At 38.0% G+C, this 24,087-nt stretch overlaps 1 long non-coding RNA gene across 1 annotated transcript in view; it reads left to right on the plus strand.

Annotated features, from left to right (window-relative positions):
* Positions 1–208: 208 nt before the first annotated feature.
* LOC134478199 (uncharacterized) overlaps positions 209–24,087 on the plus strand; it is a 99,626-nt gene continuing 75,747 nt past the window's right edge. Inside the window, exons 1-2 of the long non-coding RNA XR_010050684.1 lie at positions 209–331; positions 1,176–1,240. This is a non-coding gene — a long non-coding RNA (uncharacterized LOC134478199). The remainder of the gene's footprint in view (positions 332–1,175; positions 1,241–24,087) is intronic.

Raw genomic sequence — 24,087 nt, forward strand, 5'->3', positions numbered from 1 at the left:
TACTGACAAGAACAAATTCCAGGTACTCGGTACACGTATACTACAAACAAAGCTCTTTATAATCTCTCTAATACTCATAACTTCCACAAAGCAGTGCCCATTCACTGAGAAGCAAGTTGGAGTTTGGGTTGCTCTCCCTATCAAGAGAAAGGAAAAGGTATAGAATCTAGAATCTCAATCCTGTTGTCTGGTTACTTCAATTCTAACAAACAACAATGAGCTAACAATCCAGGGATAAGCTAAGTAAGACAAAAATTAGTTGCCTTGATAATTAAGAGGTGTACCTTAATAGTCACCTGAAGCCTCTGCAGAACATGTCATAATGGAATCAGTAAGTTCATTAAATCTTTATTATTTTCTATCTTAGCTCCTTCATCACTTTCTTTCCACTCATGTCTTAGTTTTTGAAGGAGTGTAAACTTATTTTAGACCAAATTTACTGACAAGAGCTCACTGAGCCAAGAATCTATACTCCATGCTTTAGCTCAAGGATATGGGAATAGCTCTTACTTTTGTTTTCTGGCTAACAAAAATAAATATTCAGAGATGATTTATAGTAAATAATATTAAAATGCAAATGATGTACTCTAGAGGGAAAATTTTTAGTTAAGAAAGGTTGGAATGCTAAAATGCAATGATCATTTAAAATCTGCTCATCCATTCTGGAAGAATCCAAAAGACACATCCCTCACCAAGACTGTGAATTACATACAAGATGAAATCAAAGTGCAAGGATGCTCCTCTGACAGCCTTGAAGAGTTCTGTGTTTGCTCATCTTTGTAGATCTACTATTAGAGCATGGCTTATGATCAAATTATTATTCCTGAATGCAATGGGAATGATAGGATTCTGGAATAATAAGGCCAACTGAAATCACAACCAGAGGAGTAATACAAATTAATCTGATTCACAGAGATCTTGTGCAGTGACTAGTGAACCATATTGCCTCTAAAATTTAAATGGATAAGTAGTCTTTAAAAGATTTATTTGCCTATATAAGTAGAAATCTGTAAGTGAACAGAAATCTAGTTTACATCCTCAAATGAGAAAATCATAGTCTTTGGATCATCACCCAGACTTGAACTGACTCACCAACCTCATGCTTGTGCTTGAGGAAGGGCCCTCCTATAGTGTTAAAAATTTATCCTGTGTTTATGTCTCCCAATCTTTCCCAGATGACCTGTGGACATTCACTAAGATGACTATGTATCAGAAAAGCAGTAACAACCAGACTTCTCAGGTATTATGGAACAAGGCTAACACTATTTCTGAATACTGAAAATGTTTCTATAATCTACCAGAGTCAGCATTTATGGCAGCCAAATGATTCATGAAGATTTAGATTAGCTCTGTATCAGGGTGGAACCAATGGGGCCTGAAATCATCCTGTCATCATTCCATCAGTTCCAGCATGCATAGTTAGCTCAGACAAATTGAGCAGAATCCCACATTATTTTTCTAGCCTATTGAGGACAGGATACACAATAAGAATGGCCAAACAAAAGCCACTAGTATTGTCTCTACTTAAACACAATACCATGTGTCTTGGGAGATTTTAAAAATTATTGTCACCACCAAGAACTTGGAAGGTGCAAAGATGTTGATTTCTGCTACATTGTTATCCAACTAGTCTATAGTAGTTGGCCTGTGTATAAGACTTATAGAGCTTAGAGATAAAGTAATTATCTTAAAATTAATCAGATGATGACTTTTATTGCAGCTTCTCTTGCAGATGTAGCTTTGTTGCTGGAGAAAATCAACACACCCCCCTCTCACCTGGCCTATGGTTTTTTTCTCTATTTGTTTTAGTAAAACCATCACATCTGGGCATGGTGGTACATATCTGCAATCCCAGCACTTGGGAGACTGAGGCAAGGAGATTGCCATGAGTTCAAGGCCAACATAGACTACATAGCAAATCCCTATCTCAAAAAACAAAAATATGTGGCATTTAATATTTGGGACACGCTATATTAATAAGACCACCAGAAGCAGTTTCTTTTACAAGGCAACATACCTTCACTGTTCTACCTTAGAGCAGTGTAAACTCTCCAGTTCTATGCCATAATCTAATGCACAGAAATATGACCACTTTTTCACTCGACAGGACCAAGTGTTAATATACTAGAGTTATGACAGCATGATAATTGGACCTTGTGAACAATGATTTTAAGCACATTGAGAAAGCATTTCCATTTATTTGGAAATAAAATTCCCAAAACCTTAATGAAATTTTATGCTCTGGAGCAATCTTTTTCAGTGTTCTGGATAAGTTCCTGTACCAGGCCACTAAACATAGGAAACAACACAAAAATAGTATATATGTTAGAATTGGTAATTTTGAGGTAATGTATACCCATTTATCAAATAGCCCCCAAAACTTCTAGGTTTTACTGGGTCCCAGAACAAGAGAAGACTTTAAATAGATTTAGGCTGCTATGCAAGTTGCTCTACCATTTAGACCATATGACCTACAGATCTAACTGTGAATAACATTTCATGACTGACAGTAGTGATATATGTAACTATGTGAATTACAGGGAAGACTCAGCAAAGCCATGAGGTTCTCTGCAAATAACTACTCTCACTGTAAGAAATAATAATAATCTTTTCTTGTTACTGAGCCTTGGTAGAGAAAAAATGACTATGGGAGACCAACTCACTATATGATTAGAATTACCTAGTATAAACTAAGGTTTATCTGACCCATCAAACCATAAAATTCAGCATTCACAGCAGGGCTTGTTTATCAAATAGAAGCGGTACACATGAGATCATTCTTGAGCAGGTCCTAAGAACATAAATTGCTTGAGGAAGTGTCCAAGATGCTCCTGGTTTCTATTTCTACTATAATACCTTCTCTTTTTCACCCTGTATCTATGGCTTCATTGGGAGTTCCATAAAATTCATTCCCTGAGCAAGGGAAGAAAAACAAACCTTTTAGCATAGTTTACAGATGACTCTGCTTGTGAAAATGAGTGGCTCCAGCACTGCATCCACACACTAGAACCACCCAGGACAGTAGAGGAAAATTCTCTGAATGGGTAGAACGTAGAGTATGGTGGCTGATGGTTTATTTTGCCAGGTGTCAAAAACTATGAGTCTAAATTGCTTCATGAGCTGTAGTTAATGTTTCGAACGAAGATTCTGGTACTAAGGAGCAAGATTGAAAAATGAATGGCAAAAAGAAAATCTAAGGGAAGGGTACATGGGTAAGGCTGTCTGAACAGAAATGGGATGTGAAGATAATGGTACCTCATGCACAATGCTTAATAAAGGTGGATTTCATCAGTGAAGAAAGTTAAAAATCATATTGATAGGATGACCTATTCTGTGGATACTAGTAGCTTCTTTCCCTTACAATTTTGGCCAATGACCAGCAGAATCATTAACAAAGGAACATGTAGTTGGGGAACATAGACATCTATTTACCATCAGGTCTCGACCATCTTGAGCATCAATCTGCCTACAGCAAAAGCTAACACTGAGCCATAGGTATGAAGCCTTTCCTCAGGATGATTGCATACCAAGTTGATTACCTAGTATAACCTCTGTTATGGAAGACAAAATATTTTGTTCTTAGCTACTTACTCTGTATATGGACTTGCCTTCCCTGCCAGTTCAGTTTCTCCCAAAACTATCATGTGTGACTTACAGAGTACCTTATTCCCCATTCTTCGTGGTATTCCAAACAGCCTGACTTCCATCCAAAGAACTCACTGAACAGAAAATAAGGGATGATATGATGTTCATGAAATTCATGGGATTGACTGTCATATGGTGCTCCTCATCATCCTGAAGCAGCTAGCTTGGCAGGATATGGGATGACCTTTGAACTCTCCCTTACAGCATGAAGAAAACAGCATAACACTGGTAGAATGGCTCACATCTTCAAGGACACTGCACTCTCAATAGCATCCCATATCTCATAGCCAGGAGTCACAGGTTTGGAAATCAAGTGTCAAAAATGAAAGTAGCACCATTCACTATTCCACCCACTGATCTACTAGAAAAATTTTGCCATCTCTCAACTTTAGGCTCTGCCAGCCTAGTAGTCTTAATTCCAAAAGGAGAAACGTTTCCACTTACAGCCCAACAATTATTTCATTGAACAGGAAGTTGAGTCTCCCATCCTGCCACTTTGGACTCCTTGTGCCAGTGAATCAAGAGGTCAAAGGTGAGGATGGTTAACATTCAGGCTGTGATCATCAATCTTGCCTGCTGGGGGAAACTAGGGTGCTATTACATAAGAGGTATGAGAAGAAGTGTGTCTGAATAAGAAGATTCTCTAGGGTATCTCTTAAATTTCCAGGTGCCAAAATTAAATTCAATAATTCCACTGAGTCAGGACTCATAATGGGCCAAATCCTTCAGGAGTTGGACCACTGACTACCCAGGGTATTATGGTCAACTGAGTTGCTTGTTGAAAACAAAAGGACTATGGATTGGATAGTGAAAGAAGATCAGTATAGCTCATCTTCAACCTAGTGATCCATTTCATCAAGCACTGTGATATTTATGAATGTTTATTCCTTATTTTGATAAAAATATTTATGTCTGTATTACTGAATATTTTTGTTTCTTTCTCACTTTGTTCCCTTTATTATCTTACATAAAATTTAGTGCTCATAGATATAAATCTACAACTCAGTATTAAGGTAGAGGGCTCATAGATATAAATCTACAACTCAGTATTAAGGTAGAGGGCTAAAAAGGACACTATTAATTTCCTAGGAGGAGACTGTATATTACTCAAAGAGAAAAAAATAAAAATAAAAAAGACTATGTAATATATTTAAGAAAAAAAGTTGAGTGTCTTGGTACACTGGACAGCTGTATTATGTTAAGTTAAAGAAAGACTTTATCACTCTCTGTTTGGAGGTGAAGTCTGGTTTCAGGAGATTGAGGTGAGTGACAAGTGGTCAAAGAGAGAACCAGGAGCTTTGTAATATGTCACCTTGATTAGCGGTTAGGGGACTACAAGAGTAGTTCTCATAGGAGTTCTCTGGCAAAAGGGTAGCAGATAGTATTTCATAATATACACTTGTTCTCACTTATCTGCTAGCAAGGCCCCTCATGTTAGGAAGCAATTTGACCTGTGATTGCCCTAATTTGCCCTCAACCAGTGATGGTGAACACTGTAAAGATGAATGGCCAAACTGCAACCCAAAACCCACTTATCTATGGCAAAGTGCCAACAATGCAATAAAACCTGAATACTGAGGTGCAGGTTTAGAAAAGACAACTCAGACATTAATGTCTGTTGTTTTAAAAGAAACACAACACACATGCCTTATATTCACCACCACTGCAAACCCCTCTGAAATGTTGTAACTCCTGGCCCAAGTATGTCCTTGGTGAAGGGCCTCAGCTTCTGCATGCTGCCTGGATAACCCAGTACTGACAAGGATTTCAGTTCATCTGACAGACTCATTCTTTCTCTCTTCTATTTTACATCACATAAACATGTGTGCATATAGGATGTGTGTGTGTGTATGTGTATGTATGTGTGTGAACATTGCAAGAATTTGAACTTACCAATTGGTCAAGTTACCAATCTAACTTTGGTAGAAACTCTTGAAATATGTAACATAATATTATATATAATATTATTATATATAATAATATATAACAATATATTATATATAATAAATAATGATATTATACATAATACATATATAATTAGTTGTATACGTTTGGCATATAATACACACATATAATTAGTTGGAGAGATTTGGCATTGTAAAAGAAAAGTGAAAGCTGTCAAAACCAAAATGGAGACATTTATGTCAACTTTACCTCACAAAAGTACATAAAGCTGAGGGCTCATGCAGCAAAGATTCTTACAAAGGATTTCCTGATAGTAACTATCACTGTAGGCTAGTGGGCCACAAGTTTGCACAGAGATCACTACAACCTTACACAAAAGGCATTTCTACAAGACTTTTGCCCAGCAAGTGTCTACTCAACTTCAGATAGACACTACTGTTATTAGCTGTTATAACCTAAGCCCCCCTAACTATCACACCGTGAAGCCTGTTCTGTATAAGCGCCACCTGCTGCTTCCCCTCCCCTTCTCCCTTCACATCTAACTAGGCCATAAAACAAAGGCCTGAGGTAATAGCTCCTGACAACCCCCTTCCCTACCCAGTGGCCTGTCACAAATTGTGTTAATTACATTAGATTGTATTAGATTGTACTATTCTTCACAAAAATAGCTTCGTTATATTTGTATCACAGCAATACCTGTAACTTGGCCTTACTGTATATGTGTTTTCCTTTTCCCTCTGGGTAAAGGATTGATATGTTAATCAGTGCTCTCCTGTGTAAAGAATTGTAAAATCTTACCTAATTGATATGTTAACCATTGTTGCCCTCTACAAATAACAGTTGTGGTGCTAAAGTAAGGTAGCTAAGGTTGTTAATTGCCATTAGACTTCTCTATTCTTTGCTAAGAAAAACAAGATTTCTTCTTATCTAAACTTGCTTGTATGCAGGGAGACTTGCTTGTTAGCACAACCCTTACCTGATCTTGCTCTTCCCAAGACGTGTAATTGCCATTTCTGTTTGCACCACACCCCCATCCTCTTCCTTACATTGTGTGACTAGCAGCTGTTTGTGGATTTACAAGATAAAAGCCCTGACTTTTAGCTGTCAGGGGGGCAGTCTCCAAATTGGCTCCTGGAGGTTGTGTCACCGGGCCTGGTCTAAAATAAAGCCTTTGCTCCCCAAATTTTAATTTCTTGCTTCCTTAGATTTTATACCAGGGTCCGAGTTATCACATTAGCCAAATAGCCCAGGGTTATTTTCCCAAAATATCTATTGTAATCTCTATTTTGTCTTTAAAATTTTCCTCTTGCCTCAACCTCTTTGTATATGCTCATAGTTTATGACAGTACTTTTATTCCCGTTGCAGTGCTCTTCTACTCTGAAATAAATATTATCATTTGGAGAATCTCCCTAGTCTTTGTTTTTTAGGTCTATAGCATGTGGTACTAGTGATGTGTGTATAAATAGCCTAGTGTCTTGCTTCTCTGATTGAATTCCAGTTGATACACAGATCTAGACCAGATGGTTAGAGACTTGTGATCACCAGGCATAAGTCCCATAGTCTCTGAGGAGCCCCATCCCCCACTCCTGCCATCATTAACTGCCACTTCTGAATGTAAAGAACAGTCCACACCTTCATGGTTTCTTCTTTGCTTCTAAACTGATCTTTTTCCCCAATGAACCATTTCAGGAAAGTGATTATATGGGGATGACCCCCAGAGCCAAATTATGCTTGAGGAAAAGAGAAATAGCCACTAGAACCCTTGAACTACATCTCTTGCCTGGAATAAATGCACATCAGCTGTGCTCCTCAAGGTCCCAAGATTCCTCCCTTATCACTGCATATCTGGGAGGATGTGATTTCCTGCTCATGCTCAGTGAACCATGAACCTTCCCCAGCCTTTTCCCATGAAGCACATTTTCCTGTCATGTGCAGAGACATACATTCCTATCTGCCCTGAGTACTCTCCAGAGCAAACACTGTAAAAGCTGTAGTCCTGCCCTATATTGCTTCATCTGTTATTACTTTCATTTTGCAGTTGATCTGACCTTTCTAAGAAGACTGAAAACAACGTCCTTTACTTTTCCTGCAAACCCTGTGTTGCTGATATGGAACCTAGGGCCTCCCACGTGCTAGGCAAGTGCTTCACCACTGTGCTACATCCCAACATATTCTCCACCTTTAATTGTCTGACATGCTTCGCATTTTTCATTTCCCAAAGTTATGTCTTCTACAAACGCCCAGCAGCAGACATGGAGATGAAAGACTTCCACTTCAGCAAGGGGCCCATTTCCTCCTTATCAACCTTATTGTTCATGGTGAATGATAGTAGAAACCCATTTCCCTACAGGCTGTGTCTGCAAATTTGCATGTCTCAAAGCTTCTCCTCCTATGGGAAAATACCCTCACTGAGTCACAAGCTGGAGGACTTGGGTCTCAATGACTCACAAAACCAAATGTAACCAAATCCATACCAGTTTGAGAGTCTCACTGAAAAGAGAGGAGAATTCAAGGAGAGACCAAAGCTAGGAGGTCTGTAGGAGGCTGAATCTTCTGTGCTGACTTGCTTAGCATTCAGGAGCTATTCAGAACACTCTTACTCCTCTTATAGACAAAGAAGTATACATTTGGATGTTCATCTCAGCATTTTTTAGGATACTAAAACTGCTAAGCAATGAAAATATTCAGTAACAGAATATTGAGTAGCTATGCTAAATTAGACTTTCACTATTCTTAATTTTTGAAAAGTACCCAAAAATGCTAATATTTTTAAGAGCAAGCAGCAGAATGATATAATGCCATTTATTTATTTGCTTAAAATTTAAATTACAGGCTATTCCCAGAAAGGGGAAAAAAACCATTAGTAGTGATTTCCTCTGGGAAGTAGAATTGGAGCAGAACAATTTTTTCCCGTTTCTACTATATATGCATCTGAATCCTTCGGTTTATTATAATAATTATTATTTGTAATTATATTTGTAATAAAATAAGGATTAAAAATTATGCTTTTGAGGCCTGAGAGGACATAAATATGCTCAGAATATATGGCAAGCTTTTGAAAGTAAGAAGCAGAAAATATAAAGGCTAGAATAACAAAAAATAATGCCAAAAGAGATAGAGCAACACACTAAAGAGAAGAAAATACTTCAATATACAAATACTCTTGGCATTAAGATTAAAAGTAACTTATGTCCTTCCAGATACTTGATTTTCACAAAATTTCTAAATTTTGAATTAATTTTTTTAAATTGGAAAAAAAAAAAAAACCAGACATTGGTACTTTTTGTAGTTAAGTGTTTTCTGTTAACTTGAGTTAGATTGGGACCAGGGCAGCTCCCAATCACAGTTCCCTATTGTTTTACCCCAAAATGAGATTCTTTGAAGAGAATTTTTCTCATGGGTGTTGCCTTAGCTGTGTTTCTGGAGAGCACTGCAAACCAAAAGCTTGGAAGGATTCCACCCTAGAAAGGGCTCTACCTGGGCTTCTTGCTGTCCTATAAGACCACTATGCATGTCATATACATTCACCATCTCCAGTTTATTGATTAGCATTGATTATCCATTGATTCTTTATTAGGCAGACTTCTTTGAATCCAGTTCTCTAACTTATATCTACTGTCAGATACTATACTCCCTTTATTTTGACAACAATAAAAATTGGGAGGATTTAACTTGCTGGCAAAAGAGCAATTCACTAGCAAAGCCAGAAGCAGACATCAAACTCAATTATTCTTGAATTTCTTCAAGCTCCTAGTGTGTGTCTGTCACTATGAACACTAAAGATGGAAGTCAAAGTGGCGCAATTCTTATCCTCTGGGTGTTCATCACAAGCAATTTATGGAAGGAAAGAAGACAAAGAAGAAAGAATTGGGTTTAAAATAAATGGGGCTCAGCAGTCATAATGCTAATGAGCAAAAGAGAAACCATGGACATCACCACAGAGACAAGCAGGAAAAGAAAGAGCACAGTATTATATGAAAGCCAGGACCAGCAGGTCCATTTCCTGAGAGTGTGGATCCGAACATGCAGCCCCATGCCAGCAGCATGTTCCAGCCTTGTTAAAAGCACTCATCCTTAAATCCTGGCCCAATTGTCAAAATTTAGGACTGTTCTTGCAATGCAAATTCCAAATACAAATTAAATATCTATTCAAACAAGCCTTGGGGAAAGCACTTGCTTGCCTGTATTTCAGGCACTCCCACTGATGACCCAAAGAAAATTGCCAAACAGCAGCCAAACCTTGTGAATCTGGAGAATCATGTATATGGGAACCTGTACAGGTGTTAGGATATGGCAAGTGATTTATTAGAGATTTGAGCTTAACATGACAGAACACACTGGCAGCAATCATTACTGACTGTAGGTAGTTAGAAGACAAGGCTTTACCAAACAGACAATATTTTATCTGAAGCTTGAATGACAAGTAGAATTTTTCCAGGGAAGTACAAGAGCAGGAGCAAAGGATCAGAGATCACAAAGGCTTCCCAGGAGTTATAGATAGATTCTAGGTGATGTACAAGGAGCCCCTATGTTAGTTTTCCATCACCATAATGCATGCCTAAATAAATCAGTTCAACACAGGAGAAAAGTTTATTTTGGTTTATCATTTCAGAGGTTTCAGGGTGCCATTGTTTGGGCCTATTGCTTTGGGCTTATGGCTAGAGAGCACATTATGATAGTGTGTGGCAGAGGAGGCTGCTCACCTCATGGAGACCAGGAAGTAAAGAGTGAGGAAGAGGCCAGGGACCCAGTCTTGCACTTAATGGCACACTCCCAAAGAGCAACCTTCCTCTTGCTAGCCCCACCTCCTGAAGATTTCACTGCTCTGACAGTACTGTGGGCTGGTGACCAAGCCTGTAGTACACAATTATTTGAGGGAAACATATACAAACCTTAGATGCCCCAGCACCCAGCTGAGGTAGAGCAGTTTCATTCGGTAGAGTAGAGGTCCTGGAAACACTTGGAAACCCAGGCATAAAGTAACAAAACTGACAAAGAGGTCATTTTGTATGAATGGAAAAAAGGGTCATTTTGTATGAATGGAAAAAAGCCAAGTTGTGATTCCAGGAAATTTCTATAGTTTAATTATTTGTGCTTTTTTTCCACCATGAATGTGTTTTACCGATGATTTTCCTTGCAGTTATGAGTGTCCCTGTGAAGAAAACCTACACAGGACAAGAACATGCTAGAGATCCAGATTTAGGGCACAAGAAGAAAAAGGGCCATGGTGAAAGGCTAGTGCTGACAGGAAGGCAGAGCTATTTGCTCTTTGAGATTGGAAACAAAGAATGAGCATCCTTGAGATATAAGTTTTATCATTCAGATAATTATTGAATCATCATTATTATCATCACATAAAGATATTATATATTGCATTGTTACTAATTATTAAAATCATTATTATTCAAAATAATTCAATCATTTCTAGCTGGGACCTCTGTTTTCTTAGTAATGAAGATAGCTGCAAGGTCATCCAAGTATTTAGGTCAAGGGGTGGGGCTTGAGAGTGCTACAAAAGCCTAGGAGAAATAATAGCTAATCACCTTGCAGAGTGTGTTATGTGTCGGCCACTGTACAAACACACGTATTTATTTTATTTTAATTAAATTTACTTTTAGTAGTACATGTTTATAGTACACAGTGATTACACTCATCCCAGGGACTTGATACATGTGCATAACACATCTTAATTCTTTTTTAATGTTCTTCCCCTCTCCAACCTCTTCTTGTTTCTGTCCTTTGGCCCCTTTCCCATTTTCAAAAGATCTAGCACCCTGTTTCCTATTATTTGTCTTTTATTTTGCTTTTTAAATAACTTATACTTAGAAAAACCATGTGTTATTTAAACTTTGGTGTCTAATTTATTTCACTTAACATTGTGTTCTCAAGGTGCATCCATTTATCTACAAATGATTCAAATTTGTTCTTCTCTACAGGATAGTAGCTTCCCATTGTGTATAAATACCTTAGTTTTTTCTTTCATTGCTTTTTTCTTTTTTCTTTCATTGATGGGACAAAATACTTGACACCCAAAATAAAGAAAGAACAGGTTTATTTAGTTCACAGTTTGTAGAGATTTTAGCCCCTAATCAGCTGGCTCCAAGGAAAGGTGACATGGCAGAGGTTAACTTCATGGCGGCAGAAGACAGCAAAAGCAACAAAAGCAGCAAGCGAGAAGGCCTCTTTTCCTTCCTTCTACTGTATGTAGACTCCTCTCCACAGGGTGGGTGTAGCACTCACACTCATAATCCCAGCATTGGACCATGAATCAATCACAAACTAAATCCAGCCACTTCCAAAAACCCTGCCCTCCATGACTGCATGAGGCTTTGGGGGACACCTAGGTACATCTACACTTATTAAAGAGATGGGCCTGAAGTTTCTAATTTTGTTGGATCTTTATCTGATTGTAAAATCAGGGTAACACTTTCCAGGAATAAATTTGGTAGTATTCTTTCCATTTTAATTTCATTAAAGCATTTGAATATTATCAATATTAGCTCTTCCATGAAATTTTTATAGAAGTGATGAATTCAGCAGGCCCTGGACTTTTCTTAGTTGGTAGACTTTTTATATTATTACTTCAGTTTCATAGCCTGGTATTGGTTTGTTCAGGGTTTTTATATCATCTTGCTTTGGTTTTGGTAATTCATATGTATCCCACTATTTACCTATTTCATCTGGATTTTTTACTTATTACAGTACAGGTTTTCATTGTAGTTGCTCAAAATCTGGATTTTGGCAGAGTTCATTGTAAACTTTCCTTATTCATTTTGAATTGCAATGATACAGGTTTTTTTTTTTCTTTTGATATTATCTAAGGTTTATCTGTTTTGTTTTTCTTTGAAGAACCATATTTTTGATTCATTGATTCTTTGCTTTGACAGTTTCAATTTTATTAATTTCTGCTATGATCATTGTAATTTCCTTCCTTGTGCTAACTTTAGATTTGCATTGTTCTTGTTTTATAAGATCTTGAGGTGTATCACTAGATTACTTATTTTGTCTTGATCTATTTTTCTGACATTGATGGCTATAAGTTTCCCTCTTAGGATTATTTTCATTATTATTTTCATTGTATTCCATGGGTTCTTATATGTTGTACTGGTATCATCTTTTGAGTCAAATAATTAATTTTTTCCTTGATTTTGTCTGTAACCTATTGGTATTCAAGACTGTATTGTTTAATCTCTGTATATGTGTATAATTTTTATGGTTTCTTTTACCATTACTTTCTAGTTTTACTACACTATAATAATAATATGCATGGAATAATTTTGATTCTTTAGTATTTATTTAAGTGGCTAGTATGAGGTCTATTTTGGATAAAATTCTATGTGCTGCGGAAAAGAATGTGTACTCTATTGTTGGATGGAAGATTCTATAGGTTTCTAGTAAGCCCATTTGTTCAAAGGTATGTTTCAACTCTAATATTTCTTTGTTGTTGTTTTTTGGTGAGGTCTGGTTGACCTATTTTTGACAATAGGGTATTCAGATTCCCCATTGTAATGGGGTTGATGTTTACTTGATCTTTTATATTTAGCAATGCGTGTTTTATGAAGTTGGTTGTGTCAGTGCTCAGTTGATAAACATGTATAATTAGTATCTCTTCCTACTGAATTGTTCCTTTAACCAGTGTGATCTTCTTTGCATCTTTTAATCAGTTTTGGCTTGAAGTCCTCTTCGTCTGAAAATAGGATAACTAACTACTCCTGCTCATTTTGGGGCTACCATTTCATGGAATATTATTTTCCATCCTTTAAATTATAACCTATAAATTTCTTTTTGGATTAAATATGTTTCTTGTATACAACATACCATTGGATTGTTGTTGTTGTTGTTGCTGTTGTTACTGTGGCTGTTGTTTGGCTCCAGACTGCCAGTATATTCTTTTAATTGGGAAGTTGAGGCCATTCATTTTGACAGTTATTCCTGAAAGGTAAAGACTTGTTCCTGTCATGGCATTATTTTCCTATTGCTGATTCTTCCCATATTCCCATCTCCACTTAACTGCTCACTCTATCTGATGTATTCATTCTATTAGGTGTTTTGGCATTATTGGCTTTATTGTCCTTTTATGATATCTTTGAGAAGTTTTTGGAGTGATGATTTGGCAGTCATGAATTTCTCGTGGTGCTCTTTGTCATGGAAATATCTCATTCCTCTAACAATGTTGAAACATAGTTTCACTAGATGTTTAGTCTGGGTTGGAAGTTCTTTACTTGTAGGCTTGAAATACTACACTCCATGTTCTCCTGGTTTTTAAGGTTTGTGTTAAGAAATCTACCATAAGCCAGGGGTGGTGGCACAGGATGTAAATATTATGATTACCATGCCCATATTGCAAAGGGAAAACTGAGGCACAAAGAATTATTACATTCATATAGGTGACAAATAGCAAAGCTTAGATTTGAACCCAGATAGTAGCCAATCGATGCCATGATCTAGTGAAAAATTGCCCCAGCAATGAATGTCAGAGTAAAGATCATAAAGTAGTATTTAGTTGAGATTAAAAAGCATATATTTACTACGTAATCAATCAGAATCCTGCTTCTGCCCAGGCCTTTAGAGAAAACCTTAGAAGAACAATCATATGTTTTCAGAAAGAAAGATGAGCTGGCCACCTCAAAATGTTGCCAGGTGTTGCATCCACAGCCTGCGACTTGAGTTTTAACATTATGTGAGAAAACCCTAGCTGGAGTGTTCCCATGGAGAATGCCAGCTGTGGGCAAGTGGCCACCCTGCAGAGCCTCAGGCCATCAGGGAATCAGTAGCAGGAAGAGGGTGGCTTCCCAGCCATTAAGTCTTTGCCTCATCTGCCTGTGGAATTGGAGGGTTTTCAAGTATTTAGAGGAAGAGCAGCTGCCAGCAAAGCTGAATCAAGGGATCTAAAAATAGGTTAAAGAAAACACAAAGACAGAATGTGCAAATCAGATTATTTAGGAAACTAAGCCAAATTTAGAAAAACTACAAAATGGGTGGGGAGCAAGAAAACAGAATCTCAGCCTCATTCCCTAGCAAGAATTGCACCACCACCACTGCTCCCCATTAGTGTCTGTTTGCTTAGCAGTGCTCTCTCTTACCGGGTCTTCAAGATAAAAATAACCTCAGGTCACCTCTCCTGTACATCAAAGCATGCAAATCAGATAACCAAGCCATTTTGTCTAATAGGATGCCTACCTCAAACAGAGAGAGGCCCCTGTGCCATTCTTACTGCCAATGAGCTAGTCCTGCCTTACATACAGGAGGAATAAATTGCAAAATCTGAAGCATTTCCAAGAAATGCAACTGCTGCTCTAAGTACGATGTTTTAAGGTGGTCAGAAGAAACCTAGCCAAGAAGGATGCACAATGGAAAACCCTCCTAAACCCATGAGGACATTTTAAAATGAAATTTTGGAAAAATAGCTTGAGGGTCAGTTTGGAAGTTCATTATAAAGGAATCAAAGCAACTATGGAGGAACTCAGTGTCTGTCTGCCACGTGTGTTAGAAGAAAGACTGCTCTCTAGGCTTCCCAAGGGGAAGGTAACATTTCCTGTAGATTAGTTTCCCATACCTTTCCTACTTTCCGAGGTCCTTGTATGCCTTGACTCACAAACTCCCTTTTCCCATCTTCCAAGCTCATTACCACCATCTCTGGTCTCATCAGCATATCCCCTCTCCATCCTTCTGTCCTTCCTGCCTGCTTCTTACAAGGACCTCTGAAGATACAATCAGACCATCCAAGATAGTCTAGTCTCCCTCTACCAAGATCCTTAACCCAGTCACATCTACTCAGGCCCTTTTGCCCAGCCAGGTAGCACATTCACAGGTTCTTGGCACTGGGACATGAACATCTTTGGGAGCTAATTTTAGAGCCTACCAAAGATGCTCACCTTGCGCTAGTGCTCACCAAATCTAAGGAAATAATCTACCTCCATTAAAAATTTCTGTAAAATATAGAAATTTCCAGTATGTTCTTCAGGCAGCCTTTGGTTATTTCATGGCAGTGGCCATTACTTCTAATGTGAATTATCATGATACTGATATAGGGGAACAAAACTCCCAACCTACCATATGTCTGGTATGAGTTCATTTTCTCTAAAATCAAAGAATGAATTTTAGGAACAACAGAAGTTAAGAGCAGAATATATTTATACAGAGAAAGAAAGCTTCTGACTGGGAGAGAGACAGAAGGGGTCCCAAGCAGGTTGCCAAAGACTGTCTTTTCTACAGACTTTTACAGAGTAAAACCACAAGGTGAGACAGGTTCAAGGTGGGGAAAAATGGGAACTTGCAAGGTGGGCATAAGATGAAAACTGTGATCAACCAATAACATTAATTAATTGTAAAATGTATTAAATCAGGAACAAATGGGGAAGCAAGCCATTAGCAAGCAGGCATGCTTAAAGAACAGTGACTCTTCCTGTAGGAGGTTGGGATGGTGACTTCTAGGTTCCTCAGGGTGATAGAGAACTATCTAGACTATCAATCCTTAGGATGTGAGTGTATTTGCTTTGCCTTTTGTCTTGAGACGTGGCCCATAGCAGAGGTTTCTGTCACCTCCAAGGTTGCAGGGTATCTGGTCTTCTGCACTGACTGGCTCCTTTGAGGGATCAGCCCTGTCTGACTTCCTGTAATATTTCTAACTAACTCAGCTGCCTGTAACAGTATCATAAAGACATCTTTTGACAGACTGAATTGTTTAGGGGTTCTCCAGAGAAAATAGAATTCCTTGACTTACAGTTGGTGTTCTACCTTGATAAACATGTTGCAAATACATTGAAAATGCATCTATTCCACCTAACCTGTGGAAAGCCATAGCTTAGAAACAGCACACTGCAGAGAATTCATTGTTTCCCCTCATCATTGTATGGCTAACTGGGAGCTGCATGCCCCTGCTCAGCATCACAAGACAGGATTATACCGCATATCACTAGCCTGGGAAAAAGCCCAAATTTAAAATCCAAAGTACAGTTTCTACTGATGGATATTGCTTTTCCATCATCATAATGTCAAAAAAATCTCAAGCTGAATCACATATAAGATATATGTGACACATACATACATCTTACCCATATGTGTGTATTATACATGAGACATACAATAGTATATATATAATGATATAAGATATAGATATGATATATTATAGTAAATACAAACAACAAAGACATTTATAATAAGAAATTACCTTATAACTATTTTGAAACTGACATACTCAGCTGATATCCCAGTCCAAAGTCAGGCAGAATTCTCTTATTCAATGGAAAGTCAACACTGTGTTCAGTTCTGTGACCCTTACCTGATTGAATGAGACCCCCTCCCATAAGGAGAGTGACCTGCTTTGTTCAGTCTACCAAATGAATATTAATCTCATCTGAAAACAGCCTCACAGATCCATCCAGAATCATCTTTGAACAACTATTGGGCACCTGATGGTCAAATCAAGCTGACACATAATGTTTTCAACTATCACACAAGGCCAGTAGCTGAGGTACCATCAGCACTATTCCTGTCTAGCTGAGGATTGGCACAGTCACTACATTCTGCTCTGAAGGTGGCCAGAGGTCACCAGCAAAGATTTCATCCTTGCAAAGCCCAAAACACCACCTGGGGCCAGGAGCCTGATCCAGTGCCACCTTAAGTTTCTCATCAAGATTACAGGGATGTAACTCCAGGAACTGGCACAAATCCTTTGTTGTGACTCCTTCTTCCTAGCAGAGAGCATCCACCATTCCCATCTCACCTTCACCTCTCCCTTTCAAACTTAGGGTCTTTGATATTCTCTCCCCTTAACACGAGCTCTTTTATCCATGTTTTTAATTAAAATATCACAGAGAGCAAGAGAGAGAGAGAGAGAGAGAGAGAGAGAGAGAGAGAGAGAGAGACCTCTCAGAGTCCTCTAAGCAATTAGGCAAACCTGAATCCCAATATGAATACAATTCAAAGGTTAAACCCAGGCTGGAAATCTCAGTCTCCACGACAAAAGGAATGGTCTGATTGTCAAGAGCATCCTGAGTATCTGGGAGTAGACTGGGGGGTAGGGAGATTCCACAGCCGTGGTTTATGACTGGAAGCTGAAAATTACACTTAGGGGGCCTTGCCATATCTCATGGATGAATGGTTTTCTTGACAATAATCCAGTTTCTGGGCTGTTACCTGCAGATTTCTGGCCTTGGACAGGCTCCTTCTGATCCTACCCTGCCCTTGAGATATGGAGATGCCCCAGCCAGAATTCTTCTTCTGCTTCCCTTGGTAAAGGACAAGGCAGTGGAATGACAGATGGCCTCTTTTCAACTTGACTTGCTGTTCAAGCCAGCTGATCCCTATGAGCACACTTTCCAATGCCTTAGAATGAAGCATAAATATTTCATGGAAACTTAATCTAGTTCAGCAAGTAGAGGCTAGAAAGGAAGCCTTGAGGGTATGCCCCTTCCAGGGACAAACTATGCAGGCATCCGAAGCCTCAGAAGAGAAGCTGACCTTTTTAGATTTAGCCTGCAGAAGGAAACAGCAGAGGTTTAGTCTAGCATCAGGTTAGGGGAGCACAAGCTGCCCAGAAACATTGATAGAAACCCTGTCACAGAGTTAGGGAAGGAGTTGAATTCCAGCTCTGTCCCCAGGAGGCATCTGCACAGCAATACAGGATAATACCTAAGATTTAGAATCAGACAGTCCTGGGTGTTAATTACTGCTATGCCCTTTTTTAGGAAGACCTAAAGGCAGTTATTTCATCTCTCAGTCACAGCTCTTCAAAGACCTGTCACATTATGAGACTCAATGATAGCACTATTAACAGTTCCATGGAGTCAGATTTCTATCTCTCCATACTGTTTTCTACTCCCCGACCTCCTTTCTCACAAGTCCCTTCGAAGCTTCCAAATTGCATGACAAAAGAGAATCAAAATGGCAAAATAAGCCTCTCTCAGCTCAGTCAGCTTTTTCAAGGCAGCCTTCCCTGTCCCCTACAATATGTATGTCTGCTTCTCTGTCACACAGAACAGTAAAAGGCTATAAGACTGCTGGGGCAATATTTCTTCATATTTCATTAAACTTGGTTCACTGATCATCACTCCAAATAAATTCAGGCTTCAATTACTAAGGTCAAGGAGAAAAGAATGCTTCTATGAGCCTCCATTGTCCTAAGTCTTGTTAAGTCCCTCCCTACCGTAGACTTCACTTGCTCTCAGTAAGGACCAGAGTCAGATATCCATAATGCAGAGTGGGGACTGCAGAACAAAATCAATGCAGGTCTTCAATTTCCGCCTGGAGCAAGGGCTGACCCTGTACTTGAATGTAACTGAGAACCGGTGCTTCCTTTAATTTTGTTTGCCACCTTGCTTGTATCATCCTAGTCCTAGACCTGCCTTAGGGTTGTCCAGATAAACAAACTCATCATTTTACTCCTTACTATATTGTGCAGGGCACCTGCTTCTCCTTACACCTGGATTTCTAAAAGTGGATGAACCTGCTATGTTAGCCTCAAAATTTAGATTAGATTAGAACTCACATCTTCATGCTCTACACCTGTGTCCACCAGAAAGCAGGCAAATAAGCACAACTTCTCATGGCTTGAACTTTAGGACTCTAGTAGCAGGCCTGGGAAAAGGAAGGGCTACAGCTGGCACTGTTTTCTCACCACCCACTTGTGCTGTGAGCTTTTCCAAAAATGTACCAAGCCACATTAAAGCTAGTATTTCACAAACCAGTTGTCCAGAAACAAGTTTGGGCACAGGCAGTTCTACACACAATGGGTTAATTTCCAGTCCAATTATAAGAATGTAATAATTGGCCACCCTGAAGGAGCTGCAATTACCAGTATTTTTAACCTGCATCACAAAGACAATGATTTTATGTACAGTTTATAAGCCAAGAGGGCTGCATTTTCTCAAGCTGAGAAAATCAGGTACCAGAGTCAATGCTCAGCCCTGTTTTGTCCAATGTTTTTCTAATATAGCATCACATACAAGTCCCAGGCTAAGAGAACAATCAACCTGCTACCTCCTTTGGATTCTTCTTTCCCTACTAGCTCTCCAAGCCAGCAGACATCTGATTTATCATGTCTCTATCAGTGGATACCAGGGGATCCTGAACTCAAGGCCACTGTATTTACTCTACCATTCCCAAAGAAAATGTACATTCTTAGTTTTATTTTGGCATCACTCTTTCTGACCTTTGTGTAGGCCTTCTGGCTCTAGGTGTTTGTCTGACATCATAAGCCTGACACCCTCTCTCACAATGTCTGCCAAGGGTGAGAAGGTACCTGCTGGGAAGCAGGAAGGAGAGAAGAGAGCAAAAAACGACCTCCATCACTGGTCTGTTGCCCCATGGATAAATAAGAGGAGATCTGAAGGACTCTTTGCAAGTAGACTGGGAAAGGGCAAGCAAAACTCTCTGGTGAGTGTTACGCCTGGTTATGTCCAGTCTCTTTCTATGCTATTCACTTCTAGTGTCCTATCTCTCCTCCTATATTTTAAGTCCCTAGGAGGCATATTTTTTTTTTTTTTTTTTGTCTTTTTCCTTTTTAACAGTACCGGGAATCAAACTCACGACTGCCTGCTTGCAAGACAGGTGCTTATGCCGCTGAGCTAAATCCCCAGCCCCGGCATATTTTTAATTTGACTTTCCTTTTTAATTAACATATAAGAACTGTACATATCTAGGGGGTACATCTACCATCTCTGCACAAGGAATGTAAACACTACGTACTCCAAACATATACTAAAAATAAACAAATAAAAGAATAAAAGAGTGTAGGCATTTCTTGGATACATTCATTTCATTTCATTTTGATGTACTCAGAAATGAGATACCTGTATTGTATCATAGATCTATTTTCAGGTTTTTGAGGCGCCTCTGGCAAATCTGTTAGAGCTGTCAGTGGTAACAAAGTGCCCACCGCAGCATGTGTGCCGCAGGTTCACCCCACTGCACTGTTCCCCTAGCAGCTGTCTTCATTTACATTCCCACCTGCAGTATATAAAAGCTCTCTTTTCTCTATATGTTACCAGGTTCTGTATTTTTGATTTTTAAATAATAGCCATTTGAACCACAGTAAAACTATCTCATCGTGATTTTGACTTACATTTCCTTGTTGATTAGTGACGTCAAACATTTTTTGTGTGTATTATTGGGCAATTTGTTTTTCTCGTATTGAGAAACATCTAATAAGATGATTTCCCCCTTTTTAACTGTATTATTTGGGGGGTTGTTGAAATTTTTAGTTCCTTATATGTTCTGAACGTTAACCTTTGTCAGATGAATATTTGAAAATATATACTTTTATGCTGTAGCTTGTCTCTTCACTTCAGTGATCATTTTCTTTGCTCTAGAAGCTTGTTATTTTGATATAATTCCATTTGCCTATTTTTGCTCTTGTTATCTGCATTTTTGCAGTCTTATCCAAAAAAATGTTTGTATGTATCAATATTTTGAAATGTTGTCCCTATGTCTGCTTATAACAGTTTTATTTTTGTTTTAGATCTTAAATTATAACTTTGATTAATTTTGAATTGATTTCTGTATATAGTTAAAGATAGGGGTCACGTTTCTTCTTCTTCTTCTTCTTCTTCTTCTTCTTCTTCTTCTTCTTCTTTTCCTTCTCTCTCTCTCTCTCTCTCTCTCTCTCTCTTTCTCTCTCTCTCTCTGTCTGCATATAAATGTCTAGTTTTCCCAGCACCATTTGTGTTGAATAAGCTGTTTTTCTCCAAAATGTTTTTAGAATTTTGTCAAAAACCAGTTGCCTCTAGATGCATGGATTTATTTCTAAGATCTTTATTCTGTTCTATTTGTCTGTGTGTAGGTTTTTATGCCAGAACCATGCTGTTTTTGTTACTATAGTCCTCTAGTATACCTTAGGATAATATGATGCCTACAGATTTGCTCTTTTTGCTTAAGATTAGTTTTACCACTGGGAATGTTTCATGCTTCCACATGAATTTTAGGGCTGTTTTTTCTAGTTTTGTAAAGAATGCATTGATATGTTGAAGCTGATTGAAATGAACTTGTAAATCACTTTGGGTAACAAACTATTTTTTTTTTTACTTTTTATTTTACTGGTACATTTTAGATATACATAATTATAACATTCATCATAGGGAACCTGTATATGATTTCTCCTGTAACAGTATATGATTTCTCCTTTTCCCCCATTTTCTCTGTTCCTTTCAAGCATTTTCCTCTCTTTATTGATAAAAGTTTTGTCTCCATTTTTTCCCTTCTATTCTTTTTCTTCTTGCCCTTTCCTTCCTCCCCACCACCACTGATCTCCTTATTTGAACATTTTCTTCCCATTTCCCAAAATCTATTATACATTTTGCTCCTTATTTACACATTTCAGTTTCTCTCACAGCCAAGAAATGATGCCATATTTGAAAATGTATGTCCAATGTGTTTCACTTAAGAGTATAGTCTCAAGGTCCATCCATTTGGCTAGAAATGTCTCAAGCTCTTTTTTCTTTGTGACAGAGTAGTACTCCAATTTTAAAAAAAAACTCTCATATCTTCTTTATCTATCCATTGGTTAATGAAGACTTAGACTCTTTCCAACACTTGGCTAAACACCATGCTTCCATAAACATGGAAGTATACATATTGCTGTGGCATGATGCTTTTAATTCTTTCAGGAAGATATGCAGAAGGGTAATAACTGGGTTGAATGAAACCTATTCTTTAAGTTTTTGAAACATCTCCACACAGATTTCCACAGTGGATGTACCAGGCTACATTCCCACCAACAGTGAAGAAGGATTCCTTTTTCCCCACACCCTATTAGCATTTGTGATTGGTTGATTTCCCAGTTACAGTCATTCCTTCTGGAGTGAGATGGAATTGCAGGATTGTTTTAATTTGCATCTGTTATGGTTGAGACACTGTGTCAACTTGAGAAGTTTAGAAGTTTTGAGTAAGAGACTCAGCAAGGAGCCAGGATTCTTACTTTGTAAACATCCTCATCCTGCGCAGGAGGCAGGCACACAGATTTTTCAAGTGCTACACCTGCCATGGGGTGAAGTGGTGGCCTGTGTACAATGTGAGGGAGGAGAAGAGGCTTGCTTCCCCCTGTTTATGCTGGCTGCTGCCTTGAAGTGTTGCCCCAGTGTCATGCCATCTTGCCTTGGAGCCAGCTGATTATGGACAGAAACCTCCACAGTAAGTTAAATAAACCTTTCCTTCCTTCATTTAAGGTGTTGGGTATTTTTTCCCAGTAATGAGAGAAAAGTAACCAAGATACATATCTTTAATTACCAGTGATGCTGAACATTTTTTCATATATTTACTTGTCTTTGCTTCCTGATCTAAGAAGTATCTATTCATTTCAGATGCAACTTTTTTATTAAGTCTTTAAATTTGAAGGGCTCTGAGTTTTTTGTGATTTTTTTGAGTTCTTTATATAGTCTAGATATTAGTCCTTTGTCTGAAGTACAGCTGGCAAAAGATTTTTCCCACTCTGTGGGTAGTCTCTTTACTCTGTTGGTGATTTCTTTTGCTGTCAAAAACCTTTTTAATAAGATGATACACCAATCATTGATTCTTGTGATACTTCCTGTATGACTGGGGTTTTGTTCATGAAGTATTTGCTTACACCTATGTCTTCAAAAGTTCTGCCTATTCTATACTCAGCAGATTCAGTGTTTATATTTTAATATTAAGGTATTTGATCCATTTTGATTTTAGTTTAATGTATAGTAAAAGATATGAGCCTAATTTTAATCTTTGGCATGTGGAAAGCCACTTTTCCCAGAACCATTTATTTAAAAGGCTATCTTTCTTCTAATGAGTGTGTTTGGTTTCTTTGTTGAAGATAAAGAGACTGAATGAATGTGTTTCTGCATATTCTAGTGCATTCCATCAATTCTTAGGTCTGCATTTTGCCAGTACCATGCTGCTTTTATCAGAGTACTTTTGTAGTATAATTTCAAGTCAAGGATTGTGAGGCCTCTTACTTTGCCTTGGTTGCCCAGAATTGTTTTTGTATTCTAGGTCTCTTCTGGTTCCAAATAAATTTTAAGATTTTTTTCTCTAATTTGGTAAGATAATACTTTCAGAATTTTGATCACATTGCATTAAAACTGTAGAACAATTTAAAAGTGTGACCATTTTCATTATATTGGTTCTTCCTGATCCAGAATAAAGGATATCTTTCCATTTTCTGATATCCTCTTCTATATCTTTTTTCAATTGTAATTTTCAATTTTAAAGATTTTTCACTTCCTCTGTTAAACTGATTTCTAGACATTTTTTTGGTGCTATTGTGAAAGATGTTGTTTCCCTAATTTCTCTCTCCACGAGTTTATTATTTATATTCAGATACACTATTGAATTTTGAGTGTTGACTTGCTATCCAGCTATATTACTGAATTTGATTATTAAATATAGAAGTCTTTTGGTGGAGATTTGGGGTCTTCTGTATGGAGTATCATGTTGTCCACAAATAATGATAATTTAACTTTTTTTTTCTTTAACATTAGTCCTTTTATTTCTTTCTCTCATCTAATTGCTGTGGCTACTGGTTCCAGAACTATGTTGAACAAGACTGATGATATCAGACATTCTTGTCT

The sequence above is a fragment of the Cavia porcellus genome, unplaced genomic scaffold (genome assembly GCF_034190915.1).
Source record: "Cavia porcellus strain 051 isolate PalLab524CR breed Dunkin Hartley unplaced genomic scaffold, mCavPor4.1 scaffold_12, whole genome shotgun sequence".
Classification (NCBI taxonomy): Eukaryota; Metazoa; Chordata; class Mammalia; order Rodentia; family Caviidae; genus Cavia; species Cavia porcellus.